Source organism: Euleptes europaea, chromosome 15 (assembly GCF_029931775.1).
Source record: "Euleptes europaea isolate rEulEur1 chromosome 15, rEulEur1.hap1, whole genome shotgun sequence".
Lineage (NCBI taxonomy): Eukaryota > Metazoa > Chordata > Lepidosauria > Squamata > Sphaerodactylidae > Euleptes > Euleptes europaea.
Genome location: NC_079326.1, coordinates 36990628 through 37013344, shown reverse-complemented (window position 1 = coordinate 37013344; position 22717 = coordinate 36990628).

The window sequence follows — 22717 nt, the reverse complement described above, 5'->3', positions numbered from 1 at the left end:
AGCCAGCAGTCAGCCCCAGGCAAAGCAGACTCTCCATCAGTTGCAATCAGTTGCAACAACCATCAGTTGCAATCACCTTCCGCACTTGGGTACAATCAGCACTCCAGAAGCTCTCTTTCCTGCTCCTTCTCAGAGCCCAGCTGACTGTAGTCTGACTGTGATATCTCATGCAAAAATGTGGCTGACAGGAATAGGATGTACAAGTGTTTGTTTTAGGATGAGACGGTTCACTTTTTCTCTTCCAGATGTACCAGCACAAGAGTTCAGCATAAAGCTGAAAAGAAGAAGAAGAAGAGTTGGTTTTTATATGCCGAATTTCTCCACCATTTAAGGAAGAATCAAACCGGTTTACAATCACCTTCCCTTCCCCTCCCCACAACAGACACCCTGTGAGGTAGGTGGGGCTGAGAGTGTCTGACTAGCCCAAGGTGTCCTAGCTGGCTTCGTGTGGAGGAGTGGGGAAACCAATCCAGTTCACCAGATTAGCCTCCACCGCCCATGTGGAGGAGTGGAGAATCAAACCTGGTTCTCCAGATCAGACTCCACCACTCCAAACCATCGCTCTTAACCACTACACCAGGCTGGGAAAAAGGGGGAAGAGAGCGAGATCCTTGGTCTATAGTTAGATTACACTGATGTGCAATTTCATCTCAGTTAACTGCACACTGGTGATCTTTATTACCCAAATGGAATGATAAAGGGACAAGTGTCCAAGTATATCTGGACAAGAACCCAAGTGTATTTTCCCATACACACACCTGATCACATGAGCCCTTTTGAAATGTTACGATTGCAAGTACCAGGAACCTGCTAACCACATGTATTGGGAGTATGCACTACCTGTAATCCTTCCGTTATGCACAGTTGCTATGTTGTCTGAGAGGGACAAACCATGGACTCTGCATGAGTGAACAACCTCTGTACTTGCTACGTGGAACCCTGATTTTTCAGGGTTCTGGTTCACATGTACTGAAGCTGAAAATATATGTGTTGTCGCTTTGAGACAACATGGCAGCCAAGCATATTGGGTGGATCAGTCAGTACATGTTGACTGTATGTCTGTGTCTGAAAATGGTTATGGGAGTGATTTTTGTTTACTGTTTACAGAAAACTAAGTGTACTACCCATGTGAAATATATATATATATATATATATATATTCGCTTATTTGTGCTTTTTATTGTCATGTACCATATCACGTTTGGTTGACCATGGGAGGTATGGGTGGGGGCCCAGAGGGAATATTTATCTAGGGGCTAGGGTTGCCATCCCCCAGGTACTAGCTAGAGATCTCCAAGGGAGATCTCTTGGGGAGGGACTGTGGCTCAGTGGTAGAGCATCTGCTTGGCATGCAGAAGGTCCCAGTTTCAGTCCCCAGCATCTCCAGTTAAAGGGACTAGGCAAGTAGGTGATGTGAAAGACCCCTGCCTGAGACCCTGGAGAGCTGCTGCCGGTCTGAGTAGACAATACTGACTGTGATGGACCAAGGGTCTGATTCAGTATAAGGCAGCTTCACGTATTCATGTGCTATTACAACTGGTCTCCAGATCGATTCACCTGGAGAAAAAGGCTGCTTTGGCAATTGGACTCTATGGCATTGAAGACCCTCCCTTCCCCAAACCCCGCCCTCCTCAGACTCCACCCCAACCCCCCCCCCCCCGTAGTGGCGAAGAGGGACCTGGAAGCTCTACTGGGGACCCACCCTGGCCATCAGCAGCCTTGGCAAGGAGGGGAAAGAGTGTAAGTACTCATGTTATGCAAATTAATCTACTTATTATCAACTTACCTACTTATTTCCTATTGCTAAAAATGAGCATATCTTCTGTCACTTAACACGTGAAAGCTGGAATCATGAATAAATCCATACAACTACTCCCATCCCAGCTACTTTAGGCTTACTTTTATAAGTAAGCCTAAAATATGTTGGCATAATAACTTTGAGCAACAGACTTTCCTGAACTATTTTGTTAGGAATCAGGTTTGGACTGAAAACTGCAAAGACTCGGGAGACGATTGCGGGAAGGGCTTTGGCATTGTCTAATGATTTAGGCAGAGCTTTATTTCACACTTCATTTAGTTAGATGATTGGGCCTGGAAATGAAGAGTGGGGAAAATGTGCCAATCTCTTCTAAACGACTTACCGTGCTGTGGTTTTATTGTCATCTCCCTTTCTGGTGAGTAGTGGAAATTTCTAGTAAACTCCAGTTGTTTTGCCAGGCCATCTCCATAATCCATTACAGCCAGTTGCTATTATTGTCTAATTAATGTCAGAAGATGCATCTTCTGTATCCAAATTCAATGCACTGGCATTATTTTTTTTTGAGAGAGTGGCTAGCAAAGTAGACATTGCAGAAATAAGAAAAAAGCGGTTTCAGAAGATGAAAAGTATATAAATGAGGACAGGGACATAACTGGACATTTTTTCACCTTAACAGTAAAATATAAAATCAAGAGGTCTACTGGGGCTAAGGTCTAGTTTTATTTGATTTACATGGGATCTTAAGCAGAGTCACGCCCTTCTAAGCCCATTGATAGGCTTGCCAACCCCCAGGTACTAACTGGAGATCTGCTATTACAACTGAACTCCAGCTGATAGAGATCAGTTCACCTGGAGAAAATGGCTGCTTGGGCAATTGGACTCTATAGCATTGAAGTCCCTCCCCAAACCCCACTCTCCTCAGGCTCCACCCCCAAAACCTCCCACCAGTGGCAAAGAGGGGCCTGGCAACCCTACCCATTGATTTCAATGCAGTTAGAAAGGGGCCCCTCTTGTTAGGATGACATTGCTATACCTGTTTGGCAGAGTTCAGCGAATATTAGCCCACTCTAACTATATTCCCCTTCCCCAAGGGGGAATGGTACATACAGAGATCACAGCAGAAAACCTCACCCATAATCCTAAAAACCTCACCCATAACCCTAAACACACACATATGCTCATTCTACAGTGACAGCAAATCCTATATATATACATACTCAACATGTAAGGGTAGGGCTGCCAAGTCCAGCTTGGGGAGTTCCTGGAGATTTGGGGGCAATGCCTGGGAAAGGCAGAGTGGGGAGGGGAGGAGCTCAGCAGGAACATGATACCCTAGAGCTTGCCTTTCAAAGCTGCCATTTCCTCCAGGAGAACTGATCTCTGTAGTCTGGAGATGCGTTGTAATTCCAGGACACCTTCAGGTCCAACCTTGAAGAATAGTTTCTCTTCACAAAATGCCAGGTCCCTGCATTTTGTGAAGAGAACCTATGGACCAGCTAATACATATGTGATTGAACATGCACAGGAGTTCTCCCCACAGTAGACTCAATGTACACAGGATGAGAACGGGAATCACTGCTCCAAATCTGCTCTTCCTACATACATTCATTAATATCCTCATAGTGCTATTCTAAACAGAGTCACAATGGACTTGTCCAGTGGGCCTAGAAAAAACAGTGGGTTTAGAAAAGTGGAAACGATCGCTTGCAGGTGTAAATAGGTCATCACAGATCTCACACTTGATTCAGAACTTTCATAGCTCCTAACATCACTTCAGATTCAACTGTCTTCAACAAAGTCCATTCACACATTCAGCTGCCACTCATCAGGGCAGCATAATTAAGGGAGATGTGTGCATGTGAGAACCAGGTTGTCCTTCATGTCAAAACCAAAACTTTTGTTGACGGACCACTTCCATACTACACAATCAAATTGACGGTTCTATATGGACAGATACTTTTATTTACAGCCATTGGCCAGCATACAAAATTCAATACATCCATAATTAAAATAGAAGCGGGAAAAGGGGATCAAGGCATTATTACATTAATTCGATAACATTTGGAGACTACATTTGTTACAAGATCGGCACCCTACAATTGAGGTTCAGTCCTAAATAATATGCAGTTAATTTGATTTCTCATAAAGTGATTAAACTCCCTTCTTCCTGAGTACAGCGTGGCAGAACTTTGCTACCATGAGAAAAACAGTAGAGTTCCTATCTTCCAACAGAAATTTTACCAGTGAATCATTAACATGGTTAAAGCTACAGTCATATCCGGGATACTTGTGTAGTATAAGTGGTAATATTAATTGCTTTCTGGCATCCCTATGGGTTTTGCAGTGCAAAAGAATGTGTTCCATTGACTCAACAGCCTAATCAGGGCAGGAGCATGAACGCATATCCATGGGCTGCTCTTGGAACCTTCCTTTTAGTAGAGCCGATGGGAAAGCATTAAACCGGGCTCTAGAAAAACGGCTCTGTATGTATGCAACATTGTCGGCAAGCCCAAATTTCCCCAGACTGAAGCCCTCAACCCTTTTGCTGGGTCATAATCTCACTGATTTCAGTTGCAAGGTGTTCCTGTCACTGCAAAACACATTACGGGTGGTATCTTCCCAGACTGCATCCAGGATCTATTATGTCCTCGGAAAAGGTATAATCACAAACAAGAGTTAAAGATTACACACTCCATGAGCCCTGCTTGTTTAAGCAGCAGGTTTTGTAGTGTACAATAAAGCTCTGAGCAAAGATGCATGTGGCTTTTACAGACTCGGCTGCCATTATTGCACTCAGGCAGAAGACTCTGCAGTAAAGACCTGCACCTGTGAGGGTAGCAGTGGGGGAGCTTCCCGTGTTTATTATTGGAGTTCTCAGACCGGCAAAGCCTTGCTCCCCTTTTCTTTCCTCCTGTGTAGAAACCTTGAAGATAAAGCCGCGTACTGGAAAGGTTACGGACTGAGCTCACGCAAAGCAGTTCTGTGACCCTGAAAGCTGCTTTCCAGTTTCTTGTCATTAATTTCAGCAAAAACATTTCTTCTTTCATGGTGGGGCTGAAAACCACTCGCTCCTGGAACTAGGCTGAAAGCATCTGCAGTGTTTATTTCTCTTAATCCCCTCCGTGTGTTCTATGTTGCAGCTAGGGTTGCCAACTGCCAGGTAGTAGCAGGAGATCTCCTGCTAATACAACTGATCTCCAACCGATAGAGATCAGATCACCTGGAGAAAAATAGCCAATTGCCAATTGGACTTTATGGCATTGAAGTCCCTTCCCTCCCCAAACCCCGCCCTCCTCAGGCTCCGCCCCAAAAATCTCCCACCGGTGGCAAAGAGGGACCTGGCAACCCTAGTTGCAGCCCACCTTTACTCTAGGGTTGCCAGGTTTTGCAAGTGGCGGGAGGTTTTTGGGGTGGAGCTTGAGGAGGGTGGGGTTTGGGGAGGGGAGGGATTTCAATGCCATAGAGCCCAATTGCCAAAGCGGCCATTTTCTCCAGGTGAACGGATCTCTATAGGCTGGAGATCAGATGTAATAGAAGGAGATCTCCAGCTACTACCTGGAGGTTGGCAACCCTACTTCACTCCCACCCTCATCCTCCCCAACCAAGCCAGCCAATGAATCAAATATTGGAGGTGAGGGAAATTCTACTCTTGCTAGGGCATTACCATTGAAGAACAAGCTTCTCAGCAGGCTTTCTCAAAGGCCCTCAGAAGCCCACGTCCAGTTTTTGAGGCCCCTAGCCATAATACAAATTAAAAATGATGACACATCGTGAAACTTAACAAATGCACCCCCCCAAAAAAAGATAAGGGTTGGATCCAGCCAGCTTTTTCATTCAATCTCACCCAATGTCCCTCTTTCCTACATCCTCTGTTCCACATGGCTTTTGTACCTGCTGGTCCCATAATATTCATCATAGCCTTTTTGGAGGGGTTGGACTGTAGCTAGGGTAGCTAGGCCAGGCAACCTGTGGGAGATGGGGGTAGGCAGGAACTTACTGGGGATGCAATTGCCGTCCTGGGTGATGATATAACTTCTGTCATGCCCCAGAAATGATGTCATCAGGCCAGGGACAACCCTCTAGCGCTTGCCCAAATGCTAGAATGTCTCACCCAGTGTGATGATGTCACTTCTGGGTCAAGCCATAGTTGAGTCATCACCTGGGAATAATGATCACATGCCCCCTGTTTTTCAGTTAGTTTCCTCCTGCTGCCCAGCTGAGTGGTGGCAGGCAGAGGGAGATCTCCCACCAGAATAGGGTTGCCAGCTCCGGGTTGGTAAATACCTGGAGATTTTGGGGGCAGAGCCTGAGGAGGGCGGGGTTTGGGGAGGGGAGGAACTTCAATGCCATAGAGTCCAATTGCCCCAGTGGCCATTTTCTCCAGGTAAACTGATCTCTATCGGCTGGAGATCAGTTGTGTTAGTGGGAGACCTCCAGCCACCACCTCTCCTTTCAAGTGCCTACACACAAAGCGAGCTGGGTGACCTTGGGCAAGTCACAGCTCTGTTAGAGCTCTCTCAGCCCCATCTACATCACAGGGTGTCTGTTGTAGGGAGGGGAAGGAAAGGTGAGTGTAAGCCTGTTTGAGTCTCCCTTAAGTGGTAAGAGAAAGTCGGCATATAAAAACCAACTCTTCTTCTCTCAGAAAACATTTTCCTGGGAGAGATTTCTTTCTTATCAGCTCATATATTCTGCTGAAGTCTCTTTCCCACCTGGGCCAACTTTATGTACTCAAAGTGATAAATAAAAATTCAGCTTTCTTGAACTCCACAGGAAATCCTCACTAATTAGTTCCAGATGTCTTGTGTTTTGGGAGCATATTTTGAGGTAGCTTAGTAACCATTTAACACCCTGGCTCTCACGTAATGACAAAATGGCTGGTTAAGCTGGGCCTGAACACCACACCCCATTTAGATATATGGGATGTTTATCCTCCTGGGCTCTGGCCTTGTAATCAACAGTACTGTTTGTTAATTTTAGATTGTGGACTTAATGGTGTTACAAGGGAGCTCCCTTTAGATGTTAATTAGGGTTGCCATCTCAGGGTTGGGAAATACCTGGAGATTTAAGGGGTTGAGGCTGAGGAGGGAGGGTTTGGAGAGGGAAGGGACTTCAATGGGATAAAATGCCGTAGAGTCCACCTTCCAAAGCAGCCATTTTCTCCCAGGGAACTGATCCCTGTTGCCTGAAGATCTTCTGTCTATCTCACTCACACATTTTTTTTTGTACAAACTGAACAGGAATAAGGGATGTTATGAATTAACAAGACCCTCTTCCTCTTGCGAGCATGGGAGATACTGAAGTACAAACCACAGACATCCTCCTGCAAAGACTCACTGCAACGAATAACAAGAACTGATTGAGGAAATTTATCCATTTCTGAATTCTGTCTGCATATCGCAGCATATGCATGGTTTGGAAAGTGGGGTGGATAATTTCTCCTAGCTGCTCTACCCTTATACATCTTTTTTTTTTTGCTGTGAAGTCACAGCTGACTTATGGTGACCTTATGGGGTTTTCAAGGCAAGAGATGTTCAGAGGTGGTTTGCCATTATCTGCCTCTGCGTCGCAACCCTGGACTTCCTTGGTGGTCTCCCATCCAAATACTAACCAGGGTTGACCCTGCTTAGCTCTCGAGATCGGATGAGATTGGCCTATCCTGGGCTATCCAGGTCTGGCCTTATAAATCTCAGCCACATCCTGACTCACTGCCAGTCAGAGCAAACAATAGTGACTTTGAAAGACCCAAAGTCTGACTCATGTGTGTGTGCGATGGTGAAAGGGAACCTCTCCTTCCTTTGTCACAGAAAAGCTGGCTGGATCCAACTACAAGCATCTAAACTTGAGGCCCACTTTGGTCAATAGTAAAAGGTCAATAGTAAAAGGTCAATAGTAAAACTCCCATTGGTTTTAACAGAGTTAAACTGCAGGGCTTGTATGTCACTTAAAACTGTGAACAAGAGGCAAAACAGCAAGGAAGCAGCTTGAAGCATAGTGAGGAAAATACACAGAATTCCTCTGCAGCGTAATCCTTCTAAGATCACTGTTACATCCTTCTAGGCCTATTGATTATGATGGATGTAGAAGGGTACATCTTTGTTCAGGATTGCACTGTAATCGCCTCTTTTTGAGAACCCCTTTCTGAATCTGCTCTGTTAGTGCTCAATACTCATGAGACATTGTTAGTATAACCCCAATTAGCTGTCTGACAAGGCATTTCTTTATCTTTTGAGTGCTTGATATATTTTGTGTGTGTCCTATGCAGTTAGTTGCTCAAGCAAGCAATTAACTGCTCGAGCAAGCAATTAACGCACCTAAATGTTGAGTTTCTATGTTCGGGTAAAAGCCCCAGCAGACAATTTGCTTAAACTAATGTATCCGTAATGTCATTTTGTGAAGAGAAAAGAATATGGGGCAAGACACCACAGAAGAACTGCCCTTTTACCTTGGCAGTCTTTGTGGTTAAAGCTGTGTCTGTGTCTGAGAAAGACCAGGCCAAGAATTTTTACATAATGTATAAAGCTCTTTTTTGCTTCTGGGAAGGGAAATGATTGACATTTCTAAATTCAGATACTGCAAACTTTTGAGAAACTGGCACGTTGCTACATCAGAGAGATATACCCTGAAAATGCACAATCCATTGGGTAATGTTGAACATTTGGATTAGATGTTTCTCTCAATATTGGATTAGATGTCTTTCTCTCAATATAAATTGTTATATTTAAAACAATGAACAACCAATTGTAAAAAAAAAGCTGACAGTGAAACTTACTAAAACATGGGGTAATTGTTAAAGTGTTTGCATTTAGATTTCTACCCATCCATAATGAAAAAAAAATGTTTATTTATTTTCAAAATATGCATACTTCCTTTATGCCCCAAGGCTTGGATCCGCCGGTGATTTCTGGGGTGCTATTTCGTCCCCTCCTACTGCGTTCCTCCAAAATGCTGCTCTTGTGGGAGGAGGAACCTCCAAGAACAGCATGAGGCTGGATTCGGAGGTTTGCAGGAGAGGATCTGGTGAAAACTGCCACCCACCCTCCATCTGTGGAAATGTCCTCCAATGTCCAATTCAGTGAGGACTGAGGAAAAAGGGAAACTGAATGGTAGTACTCTCCCTGTGCAACACATATTCCCCTGCAATACGCTGCACATTCTGGCGATTCAGTTGAGATGACCACACAACTAGCTGATCTGCCATGGAACATTGAACAGCGCTGCTGGTGTTAGGAAGGGTGGCGGCAAGTCCAGGAGTATAACATTATGTTCTGAATCAGTGTTTGGGACTGAATATAGTCCACGGATGAACGTAATTGTTATGCAAGCATGGAACTGGATGCCTGTGGTGAAAATCAACAGCCAAAGATTTTTTTTTTAATGGTGTGTTTTTCTTCTTATAGCTGCGAGGAATGGTTCACTTGCAGCTCACATAACCTCACCACTTTCAACTATTCCTGAAAAAAATAAAATCTCTGTGTAGAAAATCTGGGCCTTGGATGCTGAATGACAAAAGAGCTTGCTCAGTTCAACGTGAAGCGGGCAGCTGATTGGTTTACCTTGATGCTTTCTGGTAAAATTTGTCACAGAAGCAATGCTGTGCTTTGCAACTGCATGGTATCGGCTTGGACACAGCAACTTTTGTCCTGCTCAAGGGCAGTATATACCATGGTCATTTAACAGACTGACTTGTGTAAAGCATGGGACCGCTAGCAGTCTATTTCTTCTTTGCACCTGTGCAGGTGTGTGTGGGGGAAAACATATCCTTTAAATCACCTGCACTGATTAAATTGCTTTCCCTTCTTTTTGCACCTGCATAGTCTGATCATTCAAACCGCACCGATCATGCAAGTGATCACAAGAACTCATTTCAAGATTAATTAGGCGCATGGAGAAAGGAACGGAGAGACACTAATGGTTCCATCTTATGCTGAGTTAACCCTTCTAAGTCACACCTGAGGAGGGGCTGTGGCTCAGTGGAAGAGCCTCTGCTTAGCATGTAGAAGGTCCCAGGTTCAATCCCCGGCAACTCCGGTTGAAGGGACTAGGCAAGTAGGTGATGCGAAAGACCTCTGCCTGAGACCCTGGAGAGCTGCTGCCAGTGTGAGTAGACAATACTGACTTTGATAGACTGATGGTCTGATTCAGTATAAGGCAGCTTCATGTGTTCATGTGCTATTACAACTGATCTCCAGCCGATAGAGATCCGTTCACCTGGAGAAGAAGGCTGCTTTGGCAATTGGACTCTATGGCATTGAAGACCCTTCCATTCCCAAACCCCACCCTCCTCAGACTCCGCCCCCAAACCTCCCTCTAGTGGCGAAGAGGGATCTGGCAGCTCTACTGCCCCCCCCTGGCCGTCAGCAGCCTCGGCAAGGAGGGGAAAGAGTTTAAGTACTCATGTTATGCAAGTTAATCTACTTAGTAGATGATATAAAATACCTCTACTGGTGTTTCTAGAGAGCTGCTTTCAATCTGAGTAGACAATACTGACTTTGAGGGACCAATGGTCTGATTCAGTATAATGCAACTTCATGTGATGGCCATTTCTGCCCTTTGGAATTGAAATGATCACAACCAGAGTCTGAGTGAGGTGAGAAAGAGCTTCTCAACATCAGCTTTGGCTTCACGAGAGAGGTCTTAATTTGCCTAAAATGAACTGATCAGAGAATCTAAGTTTCCATGGCAAAGAATTTCTGTTATCTTCCTACAGAATTTGTATTTTGTTTTGGCACAGAGTACATATGATATGCTTATTTCATATTTAAAAAGGTAAAGTTAAAGGTCCCCTATGCAAGCACCAGGTCATTCCTGACCCATGGGGCAACGTCACATCCCGGAGTTTCCAAGGCAGTCTTTGTTTGCGGGGTGGTTTGCCAGCGCCTTCCCCAGTCATCTTCCCTTTACCCCCAGCAAGCTGGGTACTCATTTCACCGACCTCAGAAGGATGGAAGGCTGAGTCAACCTTGAGCCGGCTACCTGAAACCGACTTCCGTCGGGATCGAACTCAGGTCGTGAGCATAGCTTTTGACTGCAGTACTGCAGCTTAACACTCTGCGCCACAGGGCTCCTATTTCCTATTTAGTAGTAATTTATTTCTCTCAAAGTGCCATCATTTTCACTACCCAACATTTTCACTACCATTTTCAAACTCACTATGAGTCTGAAATGCTGTGAGAAATCAGAATTAGCAGAAAAAAATATTTTACACTGGTGAGCAAAAGAGACAAAGTGTGCTCAGCAGGGATGAAAAACAGCATATGGTGGGAAACTATACTGATGTATTAATCATTATACCTGTCTTTGGTTATTTTAAATCTACAGGTGGTCTCAAAATATTGAGTGGGCCTTAGATATCCCACTGATGGTTGCTTTTACATATTTCAGTATGTGAATGAGTAAAGAGCTCAACAGTTTGATATTAACTGCAAACACAGAAACAAAGGATTTTACTTAGGCCTTTTATGCAGGGATGTTTCCCTGTGGTCACCCCTGCCGACTGCTTCGGGGCTTCCTTTTGATTATGTTTGCCTTTTCTGCCTGTCAGAGGTTGCCTCGCTCTCTCCACGCATTTTTCCTGCATTTTCCAGATGCTGTTTTAACCAGAATCTGGAAAATGCAAACAAAACATGTGGGGAAAGCGAGGCGACCTCTGACTGTCGGGAAAGGCATGCATAATCAAAAGGAAGCCCCGAAGCAGTCGGTGGGGGTGACCAAGGGGAAACGTCCCAGCATAAAATACCTTAGATGCTATTTCTCTTTCTTCTGTAAAGAAAAACTGCTGGAATTTCTGCCAAAGTTGGGGTTCCTCCTGGACAGAATGTACACCAATATCTCACAGGAAGCCGTCTGATTCCATCATGGATTCAGCTTGTACTCAAAGGTCAACGCTTAGAGCCGTGACCTGCAATGTGGTGCCTGTCAGCACCATGCTGCCCACCAGTTGGGTTTCCTAATACTGATTTTGCTTCTTCGTGAATGAATCTTTTCCCCCAAACAGCCAATCTTAGCTTTCCTTCACAGCACTGGAGCAAGAGGGGCTTCAGAAGAAGACAGGAAGACATCAGCTTTGTGTCTGCAGAGAGCACCTATTCAGAAACAGTTGCCTCAATTGTAGCCGGATGCTAGGCTTGCAACCTCCTAACTTTTTGTGTTTGGGCCCACCCACCATGGCAGCCATTCTGTGGGGGTGCCCACTTGCCATTCCCAAAATTCCAGAACCACCCACAGATTGACCAAGATTGCAGACCCGTGACCTATAGACCATTGGTGCAACTTTTTATGTTTAAGCTATATTGTGATAAGAACAAATGAATTCCTCTATTTTGGCAGGTTTTGTTAGGAATTTTTTTATTAATTTATTTACTTCATTTGCACTTTACCTTTCTCCTCAGTAGGAATCCAAAACGACTTACATTGTTCTTCTTTCATCAAGAGTGTGTCACTGGTCCAAGATCACCCAACAAGTTTCTATGGCAGAGTGGGGATTTGAACCTGGCTCTCCCAGATCCTAGTCCAATGCTCTAACCACTATGCAACAATGGCTGTCAGGCTCTCACACTTTTGGTTGGGCCTCTGCCAAGTAGCCTTTATGACAAATGCCAATTCTATTCTAATGGATGCATTTTGCTAAATATGGGCCATGTTTTCATAAACTATGTGCTCCCACAATCTTCTTTTAAAAAGTCTTGTGTGTGTGTGTGTGATATATCATGGGTCCCAAAGTCTTCACACCAATTCTTGCTTTACTATTATTGCGTGTGTGTTTGTGTGAAGTACCAAGAAGTGGCTTCCAACTCCTGGTGACCCTATGAATCAATGTCCTCCAAAACATCCTAACATTAACAGCCTGCTCAGGTCTTGCAAATTGAGGGCCTTGCCTTCCTTTATAGAGTCAATCCATCTCTTGTTGGGTCTTCCTCTTTTCCTGCTGCCTTCAACTTTTCCTAGCATGATTGTCTTTTCCAGTAACTCTTGTCTTCTCATAATGTTACCAAAGTACGCCAGCCTCAGTTTAGTCATTTTAGCTTCAAGGGTCAGCTCAGGCTTGATTTGATCTATAACCCTCTGATTTTTTTTGGGGGGGGGGCAGTCCACGGTATCTGTAACACTCTCCTCCAACACCACATTTCAAAGGGATCTACTTTCTTCCTGTCACCTTTCTTCATTGTCCAGCTTTCACACCCATATAGATTTGTTTTTAAATGAATATTGTACAAGATGAAAAAAAAGTTACCACAGTGTTTCACAAAGTTTAGCTCCATAGGTTTCCTTAAATAGGATTGCGTGTTAATTTCTGCAGTACTCAGGGTACCATCTGAAATGGATTATGTGTTTTGTTGATTATTTTTATATCAACATTATTAAATGGGGAGGACTGTACATATGGTAAATCTTTTAATAAGAATATGGCGCAACAGATGGGAAGATCTAGCAACCTGATTATCCTCAGATAAATAATAACAGTTATAAACTTGAGTGACAGTCTTGGGATATAGAAGACTACTGAGTAAATCCTGGGCTTTATGTATTTCTGACACATTTTTACGAAGACATAAAATAACTACACATTTCCAGCTAACTTTTGACAGTACCTAGATAAGAACATATGTAGCTGCCATATACCAAGACAGAACACTGACTCATCTAGTTCAATATTGTCAGCTCTGGCTGAAAGTTCTTGCTAGTGTCCCAGGCCCTGAAAGGTCTTTTGGAATACCTGCTCCTCTTTCACTGGAGATTGAGTCGGAGGCCTTTGGTATGTAAACCATGCACTCTACCTCTGAGCCACAGAGAGCCAGCGTGGTGTAGTGGTTAAGAGCGGTGGTTTGGAGCAGTGGAGTCTGATCTGGAGAACTGGGTTTGATTCCCCACTCCTCCACGTGAGCGGCGGAGGCTAATCTGGTGAACCGGATTCGTTTCCCCACTCCTACGCACGAAGCCAGCTGGGTGACCTTGGGCAAGTCACACTTTCTCACCCCCACCAACCTCACAGGGTGTCTGTTGTGAGGAGGGGAAGGGAAGGTGATTGTAAGCCGGTTTGATTCTTCCTTAAGTGGGCTTCTTCTTTCTCTTCCTCTTCTTTATTTTTTTAAAATTTTCAGTAAAAGGTACAGAAAGAAAAAAAGGGAAACAAATAGCGTATTGTTATATGTTGTATCCGTGCCCAGACCCATCTTATAATTATGTGACACCCCAAACCATCACCGTATAAAACAGCATAATATCAAAAGTATTCAGATGCACTAATGCTGATATCTTAACTTCTAGCTTTGCTCTACAACTGTGCTTAATTGTTATGCATATCATATTTAAAATTCTTATTTCAAAAATATAATATTATCATGTATATTTTTCTTCTTCTAGCATCTGTGACCCATGTGAATAAGGTACGTTATTTATTATTTATTTAAATTGTACCCCGCACCCTCTCCCCACAGGGGACTCGAAGAAGCTTACAACATTTAAAATACAATAAATATAAATACAGTAAGTATAAAACAATAAAACCAATTAAAACATCAACTTGACAAGCAAATCTGAAGGGTTAAAACAGCTGGCCAGCTCCCTAATACATGTATTTTCTCCCCATTGCTCTTTTAAAAGAATTAATAAGGCCAGGGCCTGGTCATTTCACTTCACCAGATGTCAAGTCAAATCTTGGACCTTGCATAGGGATGCCAGCCTCCAGGTAGGACCTGGGGATTCCCTGGAATTACAGCTCCTCTCCAGACTACAGAGATCAGTTCCCCTGGAGAAAATGGCTCCTTTGGAGAATGGACTCTATGGCATTGCATCCCACCGAGGTCCTTGTCCTCCCCAGGCTCCATCCCAAATCTCCAGGAGTTATCAAACCTGGATCTGGCAGCCCTACCCCCACCCCACCTCCTGCCAGGGGGACCTGGCAACCCTAACCACGCTGCATAAATCGGTGGTATTTCATTCATAGATTAATTTCCCCTTCTGGAGCAAGAAGGCGTATTTTGTTTTATTTTCTTTGATGTAAAAATCCTGTGTCTCAGCTCCACTGAACAAAAGGAGGGGTGGGGGGAATGGCACATCTGATTTAGCGATGCCTTGTCACATTCACGAAAGCTCTGTGCGCAGGTGAGTTCATGGCTGCATTTAAAATGCTTTTAAGGTAAGCTGCTTGTTCAGCTGTCTGTTAACAACACAGTCAGCAATGTCTGAGCAATGGCTATGCCTAGCTGAGATTAGGGAGTCTTGTTTGATTCATGAACTAATGACTGGCACACAGGTTAAATCTGCTAGCCTGTTTTAGTTCTCTAACATTTTTCTAACCAAGGTCCAGGACCAAATCTAGGGGGGGCGCGCAGGGGGCAGGTGCCCCAGGCAGCGGGCAGAGAGGGGGCAGAGGCAGAGGTGAGGGAGGAGATGGCTTGTTCTACAGTGTGTGCTCCCGTTCCCCCAATTAGGCTGCTGCTAGAAGGTGGAAGAGGCACAACTGCACAGAAAAGATGGCTTGTTCGGCAGCTTGCATGCCCCCTTCTCCCAATTAGGCTGCTGCCACGAGGTGGGAGAGGCTGAATTGCCCAGCAGGGATGGCTCATTCTGCAGTGAGCACACCCCGTTCCCAATTAGGCTGTTGCTAGGAGGTAGTGGGGAGGGAGAGGGAAACCCCAGGCCTCAGAGGGGAGTAGCAGCCCTTGGTAAGGCAGAAGCTGCTACTGTTAGTCGGGCGAGACTATGGTGAGCAAAGAGGAGAGGGAGCGAAAGGTTCCCGATGAGATATTCAAAGATGTCAAGTTCTATGCATTGGGAGACATAGACCCCCCCCCCCGGTAACCTTCCTTGGCCTTGCTGATATCCTTCCTACCCTGACCGAGGCAACCTCCACTCTTTCACCTGCAGGACCTTCCAATTCCTTGCCTTCCACCCCCACTTTCAAGTTGACAGCGGCCATGGTAGGCTCTGAACATGTGAGACTTCTGGGGGGGCCTTAGGGCATTTTCGAAATGCTCACAGGGGGAGAGTACCCCTTTGTGAGGGGAAGGACACTGTTGGATCCAATCCTATGGTGTGAATCCAACCCACTATTAGCAAAAGGTGCCATGAAAGAAGATAAAGATAGAATTCAAAGAGATCTGAACACAATGGAAAAGTGGACAGATGTGAACAAGGTGCAATTCAAAAAGGACAAGTGCAGAGTTCTACATCTGGGAAACAAAAATGAGAAGCATGCGTACTGGATGGGGGCTGCACTTCTGGGTAACACTGTGTGTGAACAAGATTTAGGGGTATGGGTTGACAGTAAGCTGAATATTAGGAGTCAGTGTGATGAAGTGGCAAAAATGGCTAATGCGGTATTGGGGTATATCAACAGGGGGATAACATCCAAATCGCAAGATGTCTTACCCTTGCTGTATGCTGCATTAGTCAGGCCGCACCTGGAGTAGTGTGTGCAATTCTGGAGGCCTCACTTCAGAAAGGTTGTGGACAGAACGGGTGCAGAGGAAAGCAGCAAAGATGATCAGTAGCCTGGAAACCAAGCCCTACGAGGAGAGGCTGAGGGATTTGGGAATGTTTGGGAAAAGAGGAGGTGGGGGGGGGAACGGGGACATGATTGCTCTCTTTAAGTATTTGAAGGGCTGTCACTTAGAGGAGCGCAGGTAGCTGTTCCTGTGGGCAGGAGAGGAGAGGACTCGCAATAATGGGTATAAATTATGGGTGGAAAGGTACCAGCTGGACATTAGGAAGACTTTTTTTACAGTAAGAGTAGTTCAGCAATGGAATCTGCTGCCTAGAGAGGTGACCTCCTCCTCTCTGGCAGTCTTCAAGCAGCAGCTGGACAAACTCTTGTCAGTCAATAGGGGATGGTAGGAGGAGAAGAGTTGATAGGTGTTGACAGGAGGAGGCAGGAGAGTTCTTTCTACACAGATCTCCCCCCCCCCCCTTCATTATATAGCAACTCTGGTAAGGTGGAAATATTGTTATCTGATAATATATATTCAGACAGTTTGACATTGCCTGGAATCACCATGCATCTGCTTAACCAGAACTAATCCGATTTCCATTAAGAGTGTCATACTTAACGTAAACATCTTGTAACCTTTTAAAATACAGTCAGTGTAGGCATTTCTGCCGAGCACAAAGCAATGCCTAGAAAATTCAGTATAAATCAATGCCCGGACAGATATTTTTTGACCAACAAAAAAGTGCTGAAGCTTGACTTAACATTATTCTTCCTGATGTAAGATGCCAAGGAGAGTATGGAATAAATGAGAAACGGTTGCTTTGTAGACCTTGTTCTCTCTTCAGAGAATTTCAGCCACATTAAATACTCAGCTTGTTCAGAGGGATAAAGTACGATGCGATTTCTCCGTAAGCTGGGAAATTTTGAACGTAGAGATAGAGATATATAAAACGTATTTTCCTTCTTCCCACAAGTATATTACACCCCACATAATAAAGAGTTGCATTTATAATGATAGCATAATTACAACATTAAAGAGCTGAGCTCTTGAGAATGGCATCGTAAAGACAGTTTAAGTGACTACATTACCCATTCTGAACATGGCTTTAATTAAGAAATAGAAACAAAGATTGGAAGGAACAATAAAGAAAACAAGCACATTACGAAAAAAGTTATTACCCAACAGACTCTTCACAGCAACACATTTTCCCATTGGCTTCAGAAGATTGCGCCACTAATAGCTAAATCCTAATCTGGTACTCTTGTATTCCTTGGAACTTTCAACAATCTTTAAAGCTCATTTCTTGCAGTATCCAAATAGTATAATTGCAGCTTCAGTGATGCTACTTCCCGTAATGCATCAGAAATGAATGTAATGGGGAGACCATGTGGAAGGACTATATGACATGGTTACTGCTGTTGGTGAAGTTGTTGTCATAATTATTATCATCATTATTAATACCAATACCAACTAATGTTAGCAATATACCTTTTTGGAGTTCAAAGTACTGTACTTCACATACACTGCGCTGATCCTAAAGTAGGCTGCTTGTCCCCATATTTAATTTTCATTATTTAACATTTATTTATCATTTATTTAACATCTATTCCTGCCCGTCAAATAAAATGGTTTTCTTACACAATAAATTCAGATCCAACTCAACAATACAAATCACTAAAACAGATCACAGTTCATTCACTCAGCCACTCTGTAATGCCGGGCCCGGTTGTGCCCATCTTGGACTGCCATCTATGCCTCTATGCATAAAAGCCCAATATTCTGTCCCATCTCAATATGAACAAGAAACAGAATCCAGAATGGGGCTACGCAGATTGGAGGTTCTCAGTTGGTGATTCTCAGACTTTCTGCCATATAGTAGAATGGTTGCCATTCCTAGTATGAAGGACATTAAAGTGTGGCAATGACAATTTCGCAGTAAGGGCCAAACCATAAGAACATAAGAAAGGCCATGCTAGATCAGACCGAGGTCCATCAATTCCAGCAGCCTGTTCACACAGTGGCCAACCAGGTGCCTCTAGGAAGCCCACAAACAAGACGACTGCAGCAGCAGCATCCTGCCTGTATTCCACAGCTCCTAATATAATAGGCATGCTCCTCTGATACTAGAGAGAATAGGTATGCAGCATGACTAGTATCCATTTTAACTAATAGCCATGAATACCCCTTTCCTCCATGAATATGTCCACTCCCCTCTTAAAGCCTTCCAGGTTGGCAGCCATCACCACATCCTGGGGCAGGGAGTTCCACAATTTAACTATGCGTTGTGTGAAGAAATGCTTCCTTTTATCTCTCCACACCATGCATAATTTTATAGATATCTATCATATCTCCCCTTAACCACCTTCTTTCCAAACGAAACATCCCTTCTTTCAAAGCTAACCAGCTGGACATTTTGATGGAAATGTTGTCAGTTTAAACATGCCTACTCTTGAAAGGGGATCCTCTTATATAGACAAGTTTCTGCGCATGGATATTCGGATCGACCCTTACAAATGGCTGATAATAAGGGGGAACTTCACATTTTCAAAAAACAAACAAGCATGTGTGCACATGTGTAGGATATTATACCATGAGTATACTGCCAACCAGATGTTATTAAGGGCAATGGCTCAAGGTAATAACTGGTGGCTCACATAATTGATCCAGTAAGGGAACATTCTCCTTTCTTGAATATTTTCTGGTGCTGTTGAAAATAGGTCATGGACAGATTTCAAGGCAGCCAAAACATTTTTCACATTGAGCTTGCCAGCATTCTGTGCCAGTCCATTTGCTTTTGTCACACCAACATAAATCACCCCTGCCATAGCTCAGGTGCCATAGAAGCGCGGGCACCATATTCATCTGCGAATCACATCATGTATCAACAGGATGTCCAACTGCCTCAAGGGTTTAGTATTGACTCGGTTCACATCAGATGACTGAATGTTGAACATACATCGGATGGGTTCCAGTAGATCGGTGTTTCTCAGATTTATGAAACAATGCTCCTTTCCTGCTTATTAGGTCTTCCACAACCTCTAACTCAAACCCTGTCCTTGTGCTGGTTTCCCCCATATACTTGCTCCCACACTTTCTGCACCGCTTCATACCCTATCTCCTATAGTTTGCATTTGTTTATTTAGATATTTGGGTCCCAATGGGAACCTCAAGCAGCTTGTATTGTTATCCCCTCCTGCTTTTTATCCTAACAATAACTACCATTGAGGTAGGTTAGGCTGAGAGATAGGATTTGCACAAGGTCACCCAGAGAGCTTCCATGGCACATTGAGGTCCCCCAGATCCTAGTCGGACACTCTAACTGCTACACCACACTGGTGCTATAGTTTTCTGTGCCACTTCTCAGATATTGTTCCTATACGACTCTCTTACCTGCACGTATCATCTTGAGTGTAACTTGGGTCTGTAGTAGTCAGGGTCTCAGTGTGACCTCAATCCTCCCTTCTAGAGATACGAACGGTGTAACAAAACATGTTTTGGAACACTTCCACCCACAATTGTTATTCCTCCCAGTAGTTATAATAATGTTGGCATGCTGTTGGTTTCTATACTGTACAGTTGAAAAAAAAAAGTAGGTGTAGCATATTAAAAGATACTTTATATCTACTCAGGTTATTTTTTTAAGGGAAGTAGCCATGGACACACAATTTACCAGTTCCTGCTGCATCCAATAAGATAAGGTAGAGAGGGCCATATTCTTAGTAGAGTTGCCAGCTCCGGGTTTGGACATACCTGGAGATTTGGGGGTGGAGCCTGAGTAGGCAGGGTTTGGGGAAGTGAGGGACCTCAATGGGGTATAATGCCATAGAGCCCACCTTCTAAACCGGCCATTTTCTCCAGGTGAACCAATCTCTGTCGCCTGGAGATCAGTTTTAATAGCGGGAGATCTCCAGCCACCACCTGGAGGTTGGCAACCCTTGTGCTTAGTAATGAAGTTGACCAAAACAACTGAGGAAAGAGCCAGCTTGGTTGGAGTGTGGGGCTAGGATCCTGGAAACCCAGATTCAAATCCCTGCTCTGCCATGAAAGTTCACTTGGGCTAATTACTCTCCCTAATCTACTGTTACAAGCTGCATTGGGTCCCCATAGGGAAGAAAAAGTGGGATATTTAGTAGATACTGAAAGAAATTATCAATAGCTCATGCATTCAAAGACTAAAAACTTTCAGGTTGTTCTAGCCATTATTTTTAAAACGTGGCAAATAGCACAGAAATTATTTCCCACCATTTTTTTTGCATAGTTATTTGATACAGATCCCCTTCATGTTATTGCCTTCTTTAGACATTCATCTAAGCAAGTTTCTTCTTGCACAAATGTGAGCAAACAGCCATTATTCAGGGAAATGCCCATGTTGACATTCAAAGAGAGGATTTTTTTTTGTATTTGTGGTTGAAATGTTCAGATAGTTAAGTAGATGCTGCTATCTAATGGTACAGCTGAAACATTTTGAGCTATTTAAGGGAGTGAAATCAAACTAAGACGAATGGTCAGGGACATGTTCAAAAACTAGCAAGGATTTATGATCTCAACGCAGCTGTATTCCGCTCAATTGTTCCCCCCCTCTTTCTATTATTTTTACAATGACTCCTACAGCCTGGAATCTAAAACAAGGATGATCTGGCAAACCTTTTTAATACAGAAATGTAATTTTGACATAAAGACATGGGGACTGGATCTACCAGAAGGTGTTGGCAGATCAGATCTTTCCCCGCCTTCCTCTTCCTCAAGCACCTTGTCTGCCTGCCCTTAAACTCTTCTCTGAGGATTGGTAGAGCCTCACAAGCAAATTGTGTCACAGGATGGAGGCAGTGGGGTTGCAGCAATGAGAGGCAATAAAGGAAACCCCCCTTTTGCAGATGCAAGCCATGAATGGAAAGGGGAACAAAGTGGTGACGTGACTTGATTCCCCCTCATTGCTGCCAACCCCAGTCTGTGGTGCATTTTGTTTGTGAGGCTCTGCTGATCCTCAGAGAGGAGTTTTTGGACCAGTGACAGGTGGCTTGAGAAAAAGGAAGGGGGAGAAATACTCCTTCCGGCAATTCCTTGCAAAGTCTTCTGGGGAATGCAACTCACGGGGCCGTTGCATCCTACCATTCTGCCCACTAAGTGTGGAGTCCTCCTTTGGTGGATGGAGCCTTCTTCTGGCATAAGGTCCCTTTCACTAGAAGAAGACTCCCCACTGAGCTGAGCAGAGTGAGCCACAATCCTAGATGTCCACATGCAAAAACCAGGAGGGGAAGTCCACACGCAGCTGAAACAGCCTCGGCAGTTTTTACTGCAGATGCATTAATTAACGGAGCAATCATTTTGGAGGAAGTGGCGATGTATAAATCTCACTTTCTCCTGCAGAGGCATAACTTTATGATGACACTGGTATTTAATATTTCCTGGATCAATTTAAGACAGCCGGTGTGATGCAGCGGTTATGGAGTCAGATTGAGATCTGGGAGACCAAGGTAAGAATCCCCACCCTGTCATGGAAGCTTGCTGGGTGTCTTTGGGCCAGCCACACACTCTCAGCCTAACCTGCCTCACAGGGTTGTTGTGAGGATAAAATGGAGGAGAATGCTGTAAGCTGCTCTGGGCCCCAACTGGGGAGAAAGGTGGGGCATAAATGGTCATACCACAGACTTATATAAAGGCATTATTATTAAAGGCCTGGGCGTTTGAACAGCTGGAGGGTACGGAAAGAAGCTGCTTAAACCTTCTCACTTGTAGGTTTCCCCCAATTATCTTCCCCTTCCTTAATTTTCTCTCTGGTGAGAAAAGATATAGGGGCCCATCCTGTTTCCCTGTAGGTGGGCAGCAGCTGGCACAGGGGAAACTGTGAGCAGAAACATCTGGAGGGAAAAGGGCTACCCCTCCCTACACAGAAGCCGGCACCTTTGCCTTTAGAGATTCAGGAGATTGTTACATGTGTCTTTTGACCCTGGATTTCCTTACTTCAGACTGCTATTGAGAGGCCTTTTGACAATCAAAACCCTGGCAATGAATTCATATTGAGCGTGCAGGAGCATAAACAGGAGAATGAGGCAAAGGAACCGGCAGGAAACTTGGTTTTATCCAGCCAAGTAGCATCTTTAATAAGGATACAAGAAAATGAACCGCCTCGAGGACAGAGTCATGATGTCCTCAGATAGGGAAAGCAACTCGGAAAGAGCCTTTTCATAGAGCCGTGTTTACCCAAGACGTGTACCTTTGGCACCTGCTACGCCTTTCCTTAACTGCAGCTCATACGTCTCGTGAATCGCAGTGCGTTTAGGGACAGGATGGAAAGCGGCATAAAAGACGCCTAAGTTCAACCTTCAACTCGATGAATGTGTTGAGAGACAGGTGTGAATAAATAAGCAAAGAAAAGACGGTGGAAGTAAAAAATAAAAATAAAAGGCAAGCCTTCAGAAGCTTTAGGATATCCTCTTGTACTTAAACTACAAATGCCACTGCAAATTAGGGAGCAACTGTATGCAGGCACTTTGATCTCCCTTTTTTAATATAAAGCAAAACAAGCA